At 40.1% G+C, this 15,166-nt stretch overlaps 1 protein-coding gene across 2 annotated transcripts in view; it reads left to right on the forward strand.

Annotated features, from left to right (window-relative positions):
* Positions 1–220: 220 nt before the first annotated feature.
* Positions 221–15,166, forward strand: part of NFIL3 (nuclear factor, interleukin 3 regulated) — a 47,183-nt gene continuing 32,237 nt past the window's right edge. Inside the window, exon 1 of one of the 2 annotated variants that reach the window (XM_039724126.1) lies at positions 221–244. The gene's annotated coding sequence lies outside the window, so the exon portion shown is untranslated. Of the gene's footprint in view, positions 245–4,566; positions 4,698–15,166 lie in introns of those variants that run through there. The other variant, XM_039724123.1, reaches the window with a different exon arrangement.

Consider the following 15,166-nt stretch of genomic DNA (forward strand, 5'->3'; position numbering starts at 1 on the left):
ATGTCTAGTTTTATAAGTCTAGTTTACAACCTGCGTGCAAGTGGTTGCTATCAGGAATAAGTTAAAATTAATTCATGGACAAGTCAGTGTGAGCTGTGGTATCTGGAGCATAGGTCTCTATTGCCATTTTGGGCGATGTTTCTTCATAGACAACATTCCACTGTTCTGGGCTGCAAAAGCTGGCCAAACTGCTTGTAACTACAGTGTCTCATCTGCTTCATGAGGAAAGGAAGGATCAGAAAAGGTAAGAGTGAATCCTATTAAGCTCCAAGGAGTGCTGTGAGTCTTCATTAGTGCTTAGCAAAGTGGTTTGAAATCTTTCACTAGAAAGGTGGCACTAGAATGAAAACTATTCAGGATGACTTTTGGTTCCAATGTTTGCACATCTATACTGAGAGAACAGTTGTATTAACTCATAGTGATCTTATGAAAAATAAACCCAGATACTGAAGTTTTAAAGGCCAAAGGCAACATCAGAAATCAGTGATTCAAATACAGTCTTCCAGGATTTTTGTGGATTACACCAAATCTTTGGGGATTTTGATTGTGCAAAGTGTGATGCAGGAAGGCTGGCACTGATGTGATCATTGCTGCTACAGCCTCTGACAAGAGAACAGAAGCTAGAGAACAGCTTCAAGTATTAATCAGACCTGTCTGCATTTCTTCCATATCTAAGAACTGGTTTGTACTTGGAAGGTTAGATGAAGAGATGGAACTAACAGCCTGCACAGCAGGGGATATAGCGTTCTTACATTAACCTTTTGTGTCCAAAGAATTGTGGATGCAATTAAGGTATCAAATGGAAGAAAACAGTATACTGTAGTTGGGAGAATTCAGCAAATGCTTCCCAAGTCAGCTAGTCTTTCTTTTATAGCTGACTTCAGTTATCTATTTACATACAGGTACAGTGAGTTTTTTCTTTCAAACAAACATCAGTGTTTTCAATAGCAGATTGAATTAGCTTTGAGCAGTAACTGCTACAATACTTTTGCCTTTTATGATAGTTCTAGCATTGCCTTCCAGGCTTGGGGCTGGACTACAGCATTTACAAAAAGTCCCATGGCAGGAAGGCTGAAGATTCCAGCTGTGCCAGAAGGAGAACGGAGTTCACTGGGCAACCCCCACCTGCTGGGAGAGTGTATTCACATTGCAGCATCAAACCTTCCTCTTCACTTCTCTTGACCTGCACAGATCAGGGACAGTCCTTGGGTGCTCTGCCTGGGACACTGCAGTTGGAGCCACACAACTGTAAATGCAGCTTGCGCGTGCACGTATGAAGGTGCACAGAGATCATATGGAAATTACAGTCTTTCCTCATCCTCATTTTCTACTCAGGTCCCACTTCAGGAGAGCCTGCCACTGTTTCAAATAATTACAAACCAAACAAAACCAAGTGTGGCATTCGACCTCTCTCTCTGACTTTGTTTCAAAATAATGAACTGAAAAGCTTTTGTCCCAACATCTGTGTGAATCTGCTGGCTTTTTAGGTTGGTTTGAACATGCTGCTGTTGCCCTTGATTTCCAGAAAATGTCATAAATTGTTTCAAGAAGAAAAAGAAAGAAATTTCCCAAGAAAAGTAGAGACATTCAGCAGAAATATGCTGTGGCCTCTTTCCACAGTGAAGTCAGAGGGAACTGGGACTTCACCCCTCTGACCTCTTTCAAGGAAAAAAACGTGTTCAACCCATATAAATACATTTTGGTGTCAGTCTTCAAGAAAGTTAAAAAAAAAAAAAAGAGAGAGATGAAGATTCCATTCCACTTCTCTGTAGACATGAGTTTCAATTCAGAACAGGAAAAGAAAGCTGGTATCATTGTGTCATCATCATACAAGAAAGAACTATTTTTGATTTTTTGAAGTTACTTCTTGGAGGCATGTAAATATGACAGCCTATTTTTAAAAGCCCAGCAGGGAATTTTCTGAATCCAAACACTATGGTTAGTTTTCAGGAAAACATGTATTTCTTCTAGTGCACCCATAGCTGTATTTTCAAATCTAGATGCTAAGCAGGCATGCGTGTTCCACCAGGCATCTTGTCTGTGCTGCTTGCTCTTGAGGTACAAGTGGCATGAGCCACAACTCAATGAGATTCCAGTCCCACATGAACAACTGGTTTCTGCCAAAATAGAAATATGCTGTTAATTTTCCTTTGTGACAGCATTGCTACACTGTCATCCCACTTGACATCTGATACATACCCAGGCAGACTTAATGCTTTAAAGTACTAGACATCAGTGAAAACAAAGACAGGGGTGGTTGTGGGGACAGGGGGTGGGATTGACAGCAGGATGGAAGCACTCCAAGATCTTAAGGCCAGTCCCTGGCAAACAGTGAGCAGTTTTGTTACAAGACCAAGCAGAGCAGCCCTAAGGCATGCATTTGTCTCCTGGAGGGGCAGTGCAGCAACTCAGGTTGTTGGGGGCCTGTTTGGGACAGAAGGAGATGTTTCTGGCATCTAACATGAAGATGACAGATTTCCTAAGTTACAGAGGAGCAAGCCAGTGCAGAGGCCAGCACTAGTGAGGAAAGGAGCAGGCTAGAGTAATGAGAAGGAGAGCAGGAGTTCTTTAATGCAAAAGAGCGTGCTGCTGTGGAGATCCATCTCCACACAGATGCCATGTGTCTAATGTGCCACTGTGACTTGCTGTTGTCTTGAAAGGTGGTCAGGGACAAAAAATGTCCATGCCAGAAATAGTATGGTATTGAGGCAGAGTCCAAAACCTGGGACCTCCTCCATGGCCTTGGGATGGCGTTGTACTGGTGAGGTATATCTGCTGGCATACAGCAAAGTGTATGACTAGCTCTTTCCTGAAGGTCTCCTCCGTGATTTGAGAGTAGAGCTCATTTTACACTAGAGTTGCCAGCAGGTTGTTTACTAGTGTAAATAAGGTCAAATTTTGAAGGATCAATCAAAATTCTGGGCTCAGTTATCCCTGCTCCATTTAATAATATCGGTGGTTTAATAGTACATGAGAATTACAGGCATGTGTTCTGGGGTTTGCTCCCCATTACTGAAGATGTAATTTACTTCCTGACTTGCCTTTGAACTTCAGACTCATCTCTAAAGGGTGTGGAAAAGCCTCAAAACTCAGGATCTTTGCTGAAAATAGAATCCTTATGTCTTTTCCTGATAAGGACATCTTAAAAAAAAAATCCAGTGTCAAAACTTACAATTGAAAGGCTGTGTCCCAAGTGAGACAGTACCACAAACCACAAATAATAATCCTAGAGAATAATGGAGGATAATAATACTTTCCACGCATTTCTTTCTGCTTTCCCTTTGTAGGCTGATGTCATCATTATGAATTGTCAGTTCCCGGGATTACAGTTAACGCTCTGGTGGTTTTGTTAGAAAGATAATTCATGTAGTGGCAGAAGCTAATTGTTCTTTGGATTTGTCCTTCATTGTAGCATTTTATGAATAAGTTTGTAAGTGAATTTGAACCTTATCTGAGTCACTTGGGTTTGTGCCCTGGTGTTGCTAGCTTTATTCTCAGGTTAAAACCATCCATCTAATAAAAATCCCTGCTTCCAAAATTAGCTAGAGGGCACTAAGAAAAGCATTTGACACTGTAAAATAAAGAAGGAAAAGTACAGCAGAGGCAGCCTTAGGTTTCAGAAATGCTTTTATTGTATTATTGTCAGCTTTTCCAAAGCTGCAATAGCCTCTGATGACCTGTCTGCAAACAGTTCCATTGCAAAGAATAATAGGTGAGGCCATCCTTTGTCCGTTCCCTTTCAACATGCGCTTAGAAAAATAGCAATGTCTCATCAGACAAAATAAAAGCAAGGAGAAGTATAAAGGAATGTTACCAATAGGCACTTGTGTAGTAGTTGGACAGGGACGATACTGCTTATAATTCTGATTTTCCTGCAGTTGTCTTCAATCCCAGCAGCCTCATTTTCAGCAGGATCCAAACCTAGTGCTATTCAACATTTTCCCTTTAGTATACGAGATAATTTACCATTTCAGTTGGCCTTGCAGTGACTGAAATATTTAGGGGATTTGTGTAGTGACAGAAATAGATAAGATGTTTGAAGCAAATGGCTTAGCTCTCTTTAGGAAAATCTCAACGGGATTTAAGAGGATGCACTGATGTAATACAATTGGTGGTTTTATTAAAATTCTTTCTGTATAACATCTAGCGTAAAAGTATAGCCTATTCCCATTGCAAAATCCTCCCCATCTCGTAACCCTCCCCTGAAGTATCCTTCCTGAATGAATTAGAAACCTATCTAGAGAAATAAATAATACAACAACAATGAATACAGCAATATTTTGAAAATCTATTTATTTTCTGTATATAGTTGTTCATAGCTGTGAAAATTGCTAACAACCTGATTCTACAGTGTAAACGAATGCCTGAGTCACCTTCATGGAAACATAGAATTATTTAAGTTGGGAAAGACCTTTCAGATCACTGAATGCAATTATTAACCCAGCACAGCCAAGTCCACCTCTAAATCATATTCCTAAGTGACATGTCTGCCATTACTTATAAAACATGTCAGAAGCAGCAGATTATCTTTGGTTTATATACTGTTTTTGTCTTGCTTAATTGCAGTACACAAATGAAAGTGATAATTCTGACAGTTAACCCAGTCCCATATCCCAGCACATCTGCGTCTACGTGCAGTTGTCAATATGAACACATCTGCATTCACTGATATGGATCCAGAGTGACCGCACACGCTGGTAAATTATTTATATTATTATTATTATTATGGATACACTCTAATGCACTTAAAAAGCTAAGAAATACCAGAAATGAATGTTGGAACAACCTTAATTTGGTTTCTTGGTGTGTCCTTAGTAAAAAGGGAGCTGTTTGGGAATTTTCCCACACAATGTTTTTGTCACAAAACTCCAGTCTATCAAAACAAAGTCATTAATGGACACATTCCAGTTTTGACACAACTTTTCTAAAGTCCAGACTGGAATCTTCATGATTAGGAATTCAATTTATGGTTGGTTCAGACCAGTTTTGTAAACCTGGATTGTTCCAGAAGGAAGCCCTAACTAAGCAACAGCTAAGTGACTTCCCAGACCCGGCCATTATTTTTTTCTCTCATATTTCTTGATCTTCTGACTTGAAGGCTGTAAGACTGTGCTGCAGAAATTCTGAATGCTCACAGCTGCAGTTAGTGGAAGATGAGCTTTGAAAATATAATGCTAAATAATTATTGAAAAGTTTGCAGACATTCAAAATTGCTTACCAGGTTTTAATGTCTCTATCTCACTTCTTAGCCTGTGAAATGATCATTAACATTTGTGTATCATTGTGTGCAGCACTGTTATGGTAAGCACCACAGAAAAGCCCTTGAGGAAATTTTATGTGATTTTTTTCAGAGTGAAAAAATAGTGTTTGAATAGTGTTAAATAAATAACACATTAGGCAACAGTGTACTGCATGAGGAAAGAATTAAATATTAAAAACCTACAGGGCACTGTCCTTCCTAAGTAATTGAAAGAGGCAGAGGTCTTGTAAGAAGAAACCACTATGTGACTGTCTCACCATACATGATGACAATACATATGTGCCACAGAGGTTGAATTAAGGTTGCACAGGGAGCCTTAATTGCCAGGATTTCCTAAATCCTGAATGCTTAACATTGTTGTCTTTTAGAAGAACAGTATTAAGGTGGGCTTTAATATAACAGATATATAATCCATAGAGAAAATACATAGCAAAAGTTTGACTGAAAGATTTTATTGGGATGAGTTTGGCTGACCTTGTTATTTCTGAATAGTAACTGGAATTACATTTCATTAGTATGCCTATTGAAGTTAAGTACAGTGATCTATGCAGGAGTTGGAGAAATAATAATTTTTTAATTTATATGTTTTTCCAGGTCCCCAATCAAGTTAAGATCTTTCTTATACACAAACATAGTCCTTACCTAGCTACAATGACTGTCTATTACCTGCTTGCTGAAAATTCTCACCAGCTGTGGCTTGCTTTGAACCTACAAAACTGCAGTGGAATTCAGGGTTGAGGCATACAGATGAGAAAGAGGTAAGGGTAGTCCAGGAAGTGAAGGTGCCTTTTAAATTCAAGAATCAGTGGCTCAGTCTCTAAAGTTTGACACCCATCTGAGAAAATCACATCACTGATAACTTACAAGTATTTGTGCAGCATTGATAGAACCTTCTGTATTTGCAATTAAATTTTTTGATATCTTGTGAAGTCCAGCATTCTCTATTCTTCTTATGACTAACAAATGAAAACTTCCCTTCCTGTCAGGAATGAGGAATGACAAATCAAATCCTAAATACAACTCTGATGGGACAGAAAGGAGAAAAATACATTAATTCTCTTGTAAGATTCACTTGGCACAATAACAAAATTCTTTCCTTTTTTTTTTCCAAAGTGTTCAGGCAGAGATTATTTTGAAACTCTAGCAATGGAGCTCCTGGACAGATCTCCATACAGATAGTTTTTCTATGGTATGTCCTTCAACCACTGGATCTTAAAAATGGATGCCAGGATTTTCTCAAAGGACACAGCCATACACTAGCCAGCCCCAGACTAACATTCCTTCTTCTCTTTATTTAGAAGAAGCACCTTCCAGAAGATGGGCAATCAGTGTTTAGGCATTTAGGGTGGAGCAAAAACAGAAGAGAAAGAGAAATGGTGTTACAAGCAACATTGCCTCCAGTACTGCAGCAAAAGCTCTCCTGAATAAATGGACACTTACATGAAATTGCTGTCACAGGCTATGAAATGCCCCTGTTATGTTAAAGTAAATATATTTAAGAATGAACTGTCTTTATTCAGTGGAGATCCATTATGGGAGATGAGCAGGGATTTCTTTGTCTTATGTGAAGTCATAGATTACACATTACCCTTTCTGGAATGTCCATGAGAAAGTTACTTAATACTCTGAGCAATACTTACAAGGGAAAGGGAAGGGAACTGTTATCACTTGGGCTGACCCCTCGGGGGATGCTGTGATGATAACTTTCCTGTTTAAATTTGGGAAATACATAGTGTACAAATGAATGAACTTCATTGTCTTTGAAGTTTCCTATGTGACTCATGGTGAAGACTTTATATAATTACATTATCATTATGGGGACAGGAATCAGCATGCAAACAGGCCATGGGCAAACATATAATTACATGATTCTATCAGCTATACAAATGAAAATTAGCTCCCTTTCCATACTACTTGCCATGCTTTCTGTAAGTGTTACATAAGTTAGTGATAATATCTAAATATGTTTTCAGAACTTAGAAAATGCTTGCCAGGAGAATAAATCAGTATAAAAACTTACAGAAAATTTGCTGAAAGCCAGTATTAGTAATTCATTTGACACCAACTTGCCAAGCATGCCTGTTTTGGGGAGGCAAATAGAGAAGCTTAAGCTGAACACCTAAGAAAAGCACCTTTTCGTCACTGCTCAGACAACCTGTGTTGGCTCTCAACCTTGTTTTCACATTTCGAGATTAGCATGGGGGCACATTAAACAGACAGTGGTGAAAGAGATTTCAGAGTGACTGGGCTGTCAGAAGGCATTTAGAAAGAGCTTGCTTAAGGTACAGAGTTATGAATATCTCTAACAGAGCTTGTCTCATTCATACCAGTGCTACAAGGAACCTGAGCAAACTCAGGTTGCACTGTACACTTTCACTGCTGACTATTGGACTGTCACTTCTGACTGTTGGACAACTGTTAAGTGTTATTTCTGGCTAACAAGAGCTTCCCTTCGATTGGATGGAATTTGAAGGGAAATGCAAAATTTTCATTGTTGTCAGAATGTTTCTGAAGCCCATTGCTAACTGTCACCCCAAGCATTTCTCCCTGTGAAGGGATAGAAGGAGGGGGTAGACTGAAGGAAGTCTTGCAGAACAACCTGAGAACAAGTTTCAACACTGACCGTTGCCTCCTAGTTCTTTTATTTATTGCTGTTTTCTTTTCTTTGTTATGAAAAGAAGTCCAAGTCTTTCCCTGTGGTGAAGTACATTGTGTTTTGGGATGGGCAAGCAGAATGTATACTAAATTAACAGTTTTTCAAAATCAGTTCCTGGTGTTCTGCAACTTCTCTCAAAGTCCAAGCAAAATGGCAAATAGTGAAGTATGAAGGACATGTGCATTCTTATTTTATCTTACAGATGATTATCAATAAATAACACAGGAATTTCAAATTCATTTCTTCATGTCAGCAGACCAGAAAGATTTTCCAAGTGCTGTCATGTTCCTTTTCTAGAATGAGTTCTAGCTCTGCTCAGCTTAATTGGGGTTGCCTCTGCTGCAGAAATAGTATGACCAGAATTTGTAAGTTGGCGTGGCTAGAGCCAGAATCCCCAAGCCCATATTAAGGCATCCAAAGAAATGGTCTGATTTCCAAAACTGCTGAGCAGCCAGCAGCCCTAATTGGAGTCCATGGGAACTGTTGGATATTCAGCACATTTGAAAAATCAGGTCACTTATGTAAGCAACTAATTGTTGCGGTAAGAGCCCAACTTCAGCACCTAATTTTACAAGGGCTCAATGTTGCTTTGCCTGGACACCTTTCAAAACTGGGCATCTGTCTTGCACTCACTGCTGCCCTATCTGCTGTTTACTTACCAGCAAACCCCCTCCAGTAGGCTGGGGTTCATCTCTTCTATCTTTTTAACACGTTTCAGGGAGGTGAGCAATCTGGGGGTGTGGGTCTGCAACTGCTCTCTGTGATTTGAAGGCAGTGGCTCCTCCAGGCTGCAGTGAGTGCACTGAGAGCTGCCTGAACCTAGGCCAGCTCCCTAGACCTCACTGACTGCCTCCGAGAGACCAGGGACCACCAGATTTCAGTTCCAGAACTCCACTGAACCTCTGACAGGAGAGAGGGGATGCTTTAAAGTGTTTGCCTCATTTAAAGAGTAGTCCTTTACTACTCTTTAAATTCGAAATTCAAAGTCTTTACTGGCTTTATTCTGTTCCCTTTAGAAAAGAAAAAAACAAAAAACAAACAAAAACCTGTGGAAAAACCCTGCAGAAAAAGACCCTGCTCTTGACTGCAAGACCATCCCCTACATGTCAGCAGGGTTTGGCCTCCAGGTCTGCATGACATGCTGCTTGCTGAAGGGTGTGAAGCAAGTATGGGACAAAGAGTGCCATGAACTATTTCAGCACTAAAATGAACTTTGTGTAGCAAACATGGGGAGGCTTAAGTTCGTTTGGTACCTAAGAGGGTAAGTTTGCAGAAGTTCTTGTAAATCCCTATTGCACAACAAGCTCAGCACGACTGTCATCCTAAGTAATAGATATTCCTCAACATTGTGAAACTTAAATAGGTGTCTTAGTCTGACTTTCCACATCAGCAAGGATCAGTGCAGAGTGTTTTCCTCTTTGTTCTTATGTTTTAAATAGTACACAACAAATGTAAGCAAGTTTCTTAACTGCTGGGTAGGGTCTGGTTTCCTAACTCCTGGTGCTGGGCCAAGCACTAATCTTGGGCACACAGCATACATAAACATGTATCTCAGCAGACATTTCCAGATACATGGTGCTGCTTACAATCCACCCGAGATTACAATCTGACCTGTCAGTGGAGGATACGAGACAAACAAGTCATGCAAAGGAGCAGAGGCAGCAGTGGTGTACCTCAGGCTGTGAGCCCCAAGTGCTGCTAGCAATAGCAGGCCCTGACTGATGATTGGTAATTTTCAGAAACAGTGCCTTTATGAAGTTCTGCTGGTATTACGAAACATTTGCATCCCTTTCATTACAGCACCCTCACAACCTTCAGAAAGTAGGGCAGTCTGATGGGCAACATTCAAAGAAATATGCACTGGGTGTAACGTCAATACCGTCACTTTAAATTACAAAATTAGCTGTCATTGTTTAACTTAATTTAGCAGGGCTGGGAATAGCTGATTGATTGTCAGCCCCACAGATTCAAGTCACAGGAATACGAGGTGCTTCATATGCTGGGTCCAAGCTACAGACAGAGATGACTACAGCTCTGGTGCAAACACTGGCATAAGTACAGCAGATCCAGTGATCTTTCTGCTGAAGGGAGCATGGGATCAGCTCACTGAACCAGCACAGGGGCTAATCCACCATCTGTCTGAGCTGCTCACTGGCCAGCTCTGCAGCTCCTGAGAGCAAAATGGGATATGAGCAACAGCAAGTGAAAAATGCTGGAGAGAGGACAAGAAGTAGGAGATCATTTGAAGTAATGTCCCCATTGCATTTTGCTGGCTGTGGTGTGAAACTGCACATTGAGCAAAGCATGTGGAGCCAAATATTCTCCCTGTTTCTCCTGCACAAACCCCTTCCCATTTGTGAGGCATACTCTTATCTATAGGTAGGAGTGCTGCACCTTTCTAATCTAGATCCCATGTTTTGAGTAGAATATTATTTCTAGTTGTATAAGATTGTTATTTCTGTTATTAGACACTCAAAAAGGCATTGTATTTGCAGTGCTGTTCTGTTACTCAGTAGACTAATAAGCCAGCATGGAAGAATGGAGGCAATAAATTATGTAGGATTTGTCCAGTCAGCCCTACAGGTTGAATCACATTTGTTAATGTTTTGATATAAAGTTAAAATACAAATTAAAATATCATTAAAGTACAAGTTGGTCCCTGTGGTTTCTGGGTGGCTGGTGATAAGAAACTATCCTACTTCAACATCTTAAAATCTAAAGATTTAGGACTTAAAATCTGGTATTAATAGCTGTTCATCTTTTTCTTTTCCCATCCCAAAACCCAGCCTCACTCAGATGGTTTTATTGACTGTTTTACAATGTTGCAGTCTGTTCTTTGATGGAGAATTGTGGATGCATTTTGTACACAGGAATGGAGACAGAAATGTGTTTTTTGTGCTTTCTGATAAATGCAGCCATAAGCCTACACCCCCTTCCTTTTCTTTTTCATGGAACATACTGTCATTTTGAGATGACGCAGAAGTGCATCATCACAGAATATCGTGACTTGTTAGGACAGGCATTGCCTCTAGCTTTGTTTTAATGTCTGAGCTACAACTGAAACAAAACTTAAAAGCTGCCATACTGATGGTAGCTAGCAAATATTACTGGTAGTCAAAGTTACAGATAGAAAGCTGGCAAGGAAAATCATTTACCTACTCAATATCAAAGAGTTGTGTCTGTGCCAGCAGCAGTGAGACGGTGCCAGAGCAAATGTGTTGCAGTAACATTACACATTGCCTTTCTGTGCAAAAATACTGGACCAAATTCAGCCTTTGGTGTAAGCAAAGGCGGTTCCATGAACATTTCTGGTGCCATGCCTACCTCTTTATACTCATGTGGTCCACAATTACACGTATAAATTACATTAGATAATTAAGAGGAATTTGCTTAAAGAGCTGCAAACAAAGGAAATACAGCTCTAGGGCCAGTGGCATAACTTTAACTCACATTGCTGGGCCTTGGGTGTTAAGGGACAAAATTTGACAGGCTAGACTCCAAACAAGAGAGAAAGGTCAGAGCAGCACACACAATGTGGAATGGGGCCCTTTTCCAAGCCAGTCTCCCCTCAAGTGCCAGGTTATGGGGGAAGCTCCTGGTTCCTTTCAGCTGATGTTTCCTTTCCCAGCAGGAGCCAGAAGGGTGATCATACACAACTTCTCAAAACATGCTGCCAAGCATAAATGACCTCCAGGCCTCCTTCTCCCCAAATAGCTGCTCTTATCCTTTCTGCCTGAGTCGGATGGGCTACAGGCTCTTCCCTTGTAGCTTTGTGCTGCTGCATGGTGTCACTGCCCTCAATGCTGTTTATTTCCAGCCCTATTTTATACCACAGCTTTTTTCCTTAAAATGTGGTTTTTATAAGCCAGATAAAACCATTATCATGGAAAATAATGTGGTTAGCCAGCAGGGCTTCAAACTGGTTAAACCTGAATGTAAACTTTCTCTAACGAATGTTGCTGGTATGTGGGCAATAACCCTGAATAATTTCATTAATTAATTATATGCCAGTAACCATTTTTAAAGGGCATACGATTTACACTGTAGGGAGTTGAACATGTAATTACATGCTAAGGATGTGTGCTATTTTGCTGTCATGAACTCTGTGGATGCAAGTCAAAATATACATTATAAAAGCAGGTGATCCAATTTACATTAGAGCTAAGACTCTTTCTGGAGACTCTTAGCATTAAGACACATAGGTTTTGATAAAAGCTGTTTCTACGTCCAACATAAGTACATTTTTCCTGTATTTTCCATTCTATTCTAGAAGGAGGACATTCCACATGCTAAAAAAATAGGCATGTATTTGCTGTCCGTAAATGAGTTCACTGCAAAGACAGCATATGAATAAGAAAGAATTACTTTTTAACTGTAGAAACATTTGATACTACTGCAGCTGTTGGTGTTGTAAGACTAACATGCTTGTTTATTGCAGGCTGTCAGTACTTGTCACAGTTGAGGTAGTTTGGATGACCTTACTGTGAATTTCTATTAGTATAAATTGAACTTTGAATTGTAAGGGGTTTTAATGTTTGCTTTGGGGATAATTGCAGTATTCTTGCAATGGTTATTTTGTCCACATTTTTAATCTATGCTCTCTGTCCTAACTCTGCTGTTAATATAGTCTTGGCCTGGGAATACTATACAGTAGGTAAAATGTCGTAAGCAGCTGACAGCTTTGCATTAAGATAATATATTGTTGTTTGATGTCTGCACTGAGAGAGCTAACGGCAGCACTGGAGCTGGAATTGTTAATACCACATTGAGCACACCTTGGGTATGTATTTGCACAGCAAGCGCCAAAATGTGTTGATATTGTCCTTTCAAATTAATGAAGGGCCAGAAGAAGGAACACAGTGAAAATCAGCACAGCAAAGGAAAAAGTATTAAACAAGATCAAGAGAAAGAGCATTGCCTGAGACTTAGGCTTTGTGGGATGTTCTAGAGAGCACCAAGGGGAGCAAATGAAGTAGCAGATAGTCTCTGCACTAGTTGAAGAAAATCTGTGCTGCATTCCTATTACTTTATTTCATTATTCTAGAGAATGTGTTGTAAGACATTCAGTTCATGCTGCCAGTAATAATTTGTACTGGGGTGTTATCGTCACTCTGGTATCCTCTCAGACAAGCTTCCCATCTAGGTCAGAGTGTGATGCCCTTGCTCACTGAGGAGTGTATCAGAGCCTGGTCCCTCATCAAACCTGCTAGTGGTTGGAAGCCCAATATGACATTCCCATTTTAGTAGTGTGCCTTAACTCACCTGCAGCAGGTGCTCAACCACTCACTTCAGCTGGCCTGTACTTTTCTGTCCTTTCTCTAACTTAAGGGAGAAAGTGCAATAAAACCCAAATCAGGAAACTGCAGCTTTTTAAGGAGCTTCTTGTGTTCCTGACTTAATGATCTTGCCAATCAGTGGATCCTGCTCCTAAACAGAAAACCAGCAGCTGTTCATCTATTTTACAGTTAGATTACAGAGGGGCTTAAAAAGTTACTTTTCAAGCATTCTAGGCTTCATTCTTCCCTGCTTTGTCATGCTGCCTCTCAGAGTAAGAAATCAAGCTCATGGTGCAGGACATGACTTTATCCTTGAGCAGGTTAGATAACGCATAACTTTTTGTAAGGCTCCATTTTAATGTGCATAATCTTTCCAAGTGATGAAATATATGGATTGTCCTGAATTTAGTTTCTTGCAGTCAACACAAACCTCAAAGTATCTCTGACTCCTTACAATGTACTCTGGGAGTAAGGGAAGAACCCAGAAAATCCCGAAATCCAAGTTTTGCACTCCTGAACATTGTTGCACTCAGAAGGCCATTCTCCACCAGACAGTGGCATGACTTTCTCCACCCTTTCCTCTGCAGAAAGAATACAAGAGGACTGTGCAACGCCTTTCTAGTTTACCATTCCAAGGCCACGTCAAAGAAAAAAGTGTAAATGTCAGCTGATGTAGGTGTAAATGTCAGCTGATATAGATGTAAATGACATCTGATGCAAATATTTCATTAGAGAAGTGTATTTGCATATGAAGTCTACCAACACTGAGTTGATAAGAGCTGACTTTTTAGGAACTGGGTGGGGTAGAACAACTGAAATAATATGTGCCAGCCTGCTAGTGGCTACCAAGTCTCAGACATCACTCTGTTTCACAGAGGAAACTTCCCAAGCACCCCCTAGTAACTCTCTTGTGAAAGTTACTAGCATTGTATTAGAAGACTAAATGCCTGGGAGCATGGTTGATGATAATCTTTTGACTGAAGTTTACCAGCACAAATCTCAGCTGGATCTGTAGAATTAAACATGCTCATATGTAATTGATGTTTTGTGGCTGCTGTAAGGCACAAGATTTTGGGGCAGGGTTTGAGAGGCAAAGACTCTCTGCGGCAGTTCCTAGACACAAGTTTCTTGCCACCATTTTTAGTTACTAGAAGATGCCATATAAGTTTGTCAGTCATAAGTGAGGAACTACAGAACATGAGTGGCTATGAAAACCTCCACCAATTTTTACTTGCTCAGTAGTTAAGCTGAGGGTTTTGTGCAGCAAGGCTGCTTTCCACCCCCACAGTACTAGAGTGCAGGCTTTCAAAAAAGGAAGTTGGTTATATGCAAATTACATGCAAATACCTAATAAGCTTGTTAAGTAATTGGCATAGAATATCACACATGGTGCAGCATCAAACTTGGCAGCTACAATCATCCCTACTGTACTGCTAGTACTTCACTGGTGCTAAACTGGTTTGTACCAGCTGAGGATCTGGCCCACATAGCATATGGAATTTCCTGGATAAGCTACTACTCCCTGTCATACTTAATCACTGATAAATACAGGCCAGATTTATATTGTATGTATGTGCTGAATTTGTGGCATGATCTTTCTCATTTCTGCCGTCAGTTCGAGCATTCCATTAAAACACTCATTGCAAACGACTCTGTGCTGGAATCAGAGCTGATCACATGCTGGCATTTCGTTTTCTTGATAAAGAATAGAGGAAATAACATAAACAAGTATGCTTGATTACTTTCCCACCCCCGTTCATCCATTTCTGAATCATGTTGGATTAACAACACATTTGAGACAAAGATGCTGAATTTTATTAGCATTGCTTGCTCACTGATGTCATTATTAAATGCTACATTATTAGCTACTCGGGTATAGTATATATTCTTCCTGTACCATTCCTCAGAAAATAAGCAAAAGCCAAATTGTTTTGTGGCATACTGAAACCAGTGCTGACTTTATGCAGCAGATGT

This window comes from Passer montanus, unplaced genomic scaffold, assembly GCF_014805655.1.
Source record: "Passer montanus isolate IOZ18808 unplaced genomic scaffold, ASM1480565v1 scaffold52, whole genome shotgun sequence".
NCBI lineage: Eukaryota > Metazoa > Chordata > Aves > Passeriformes > Passeridae > Passer > Passer montanus.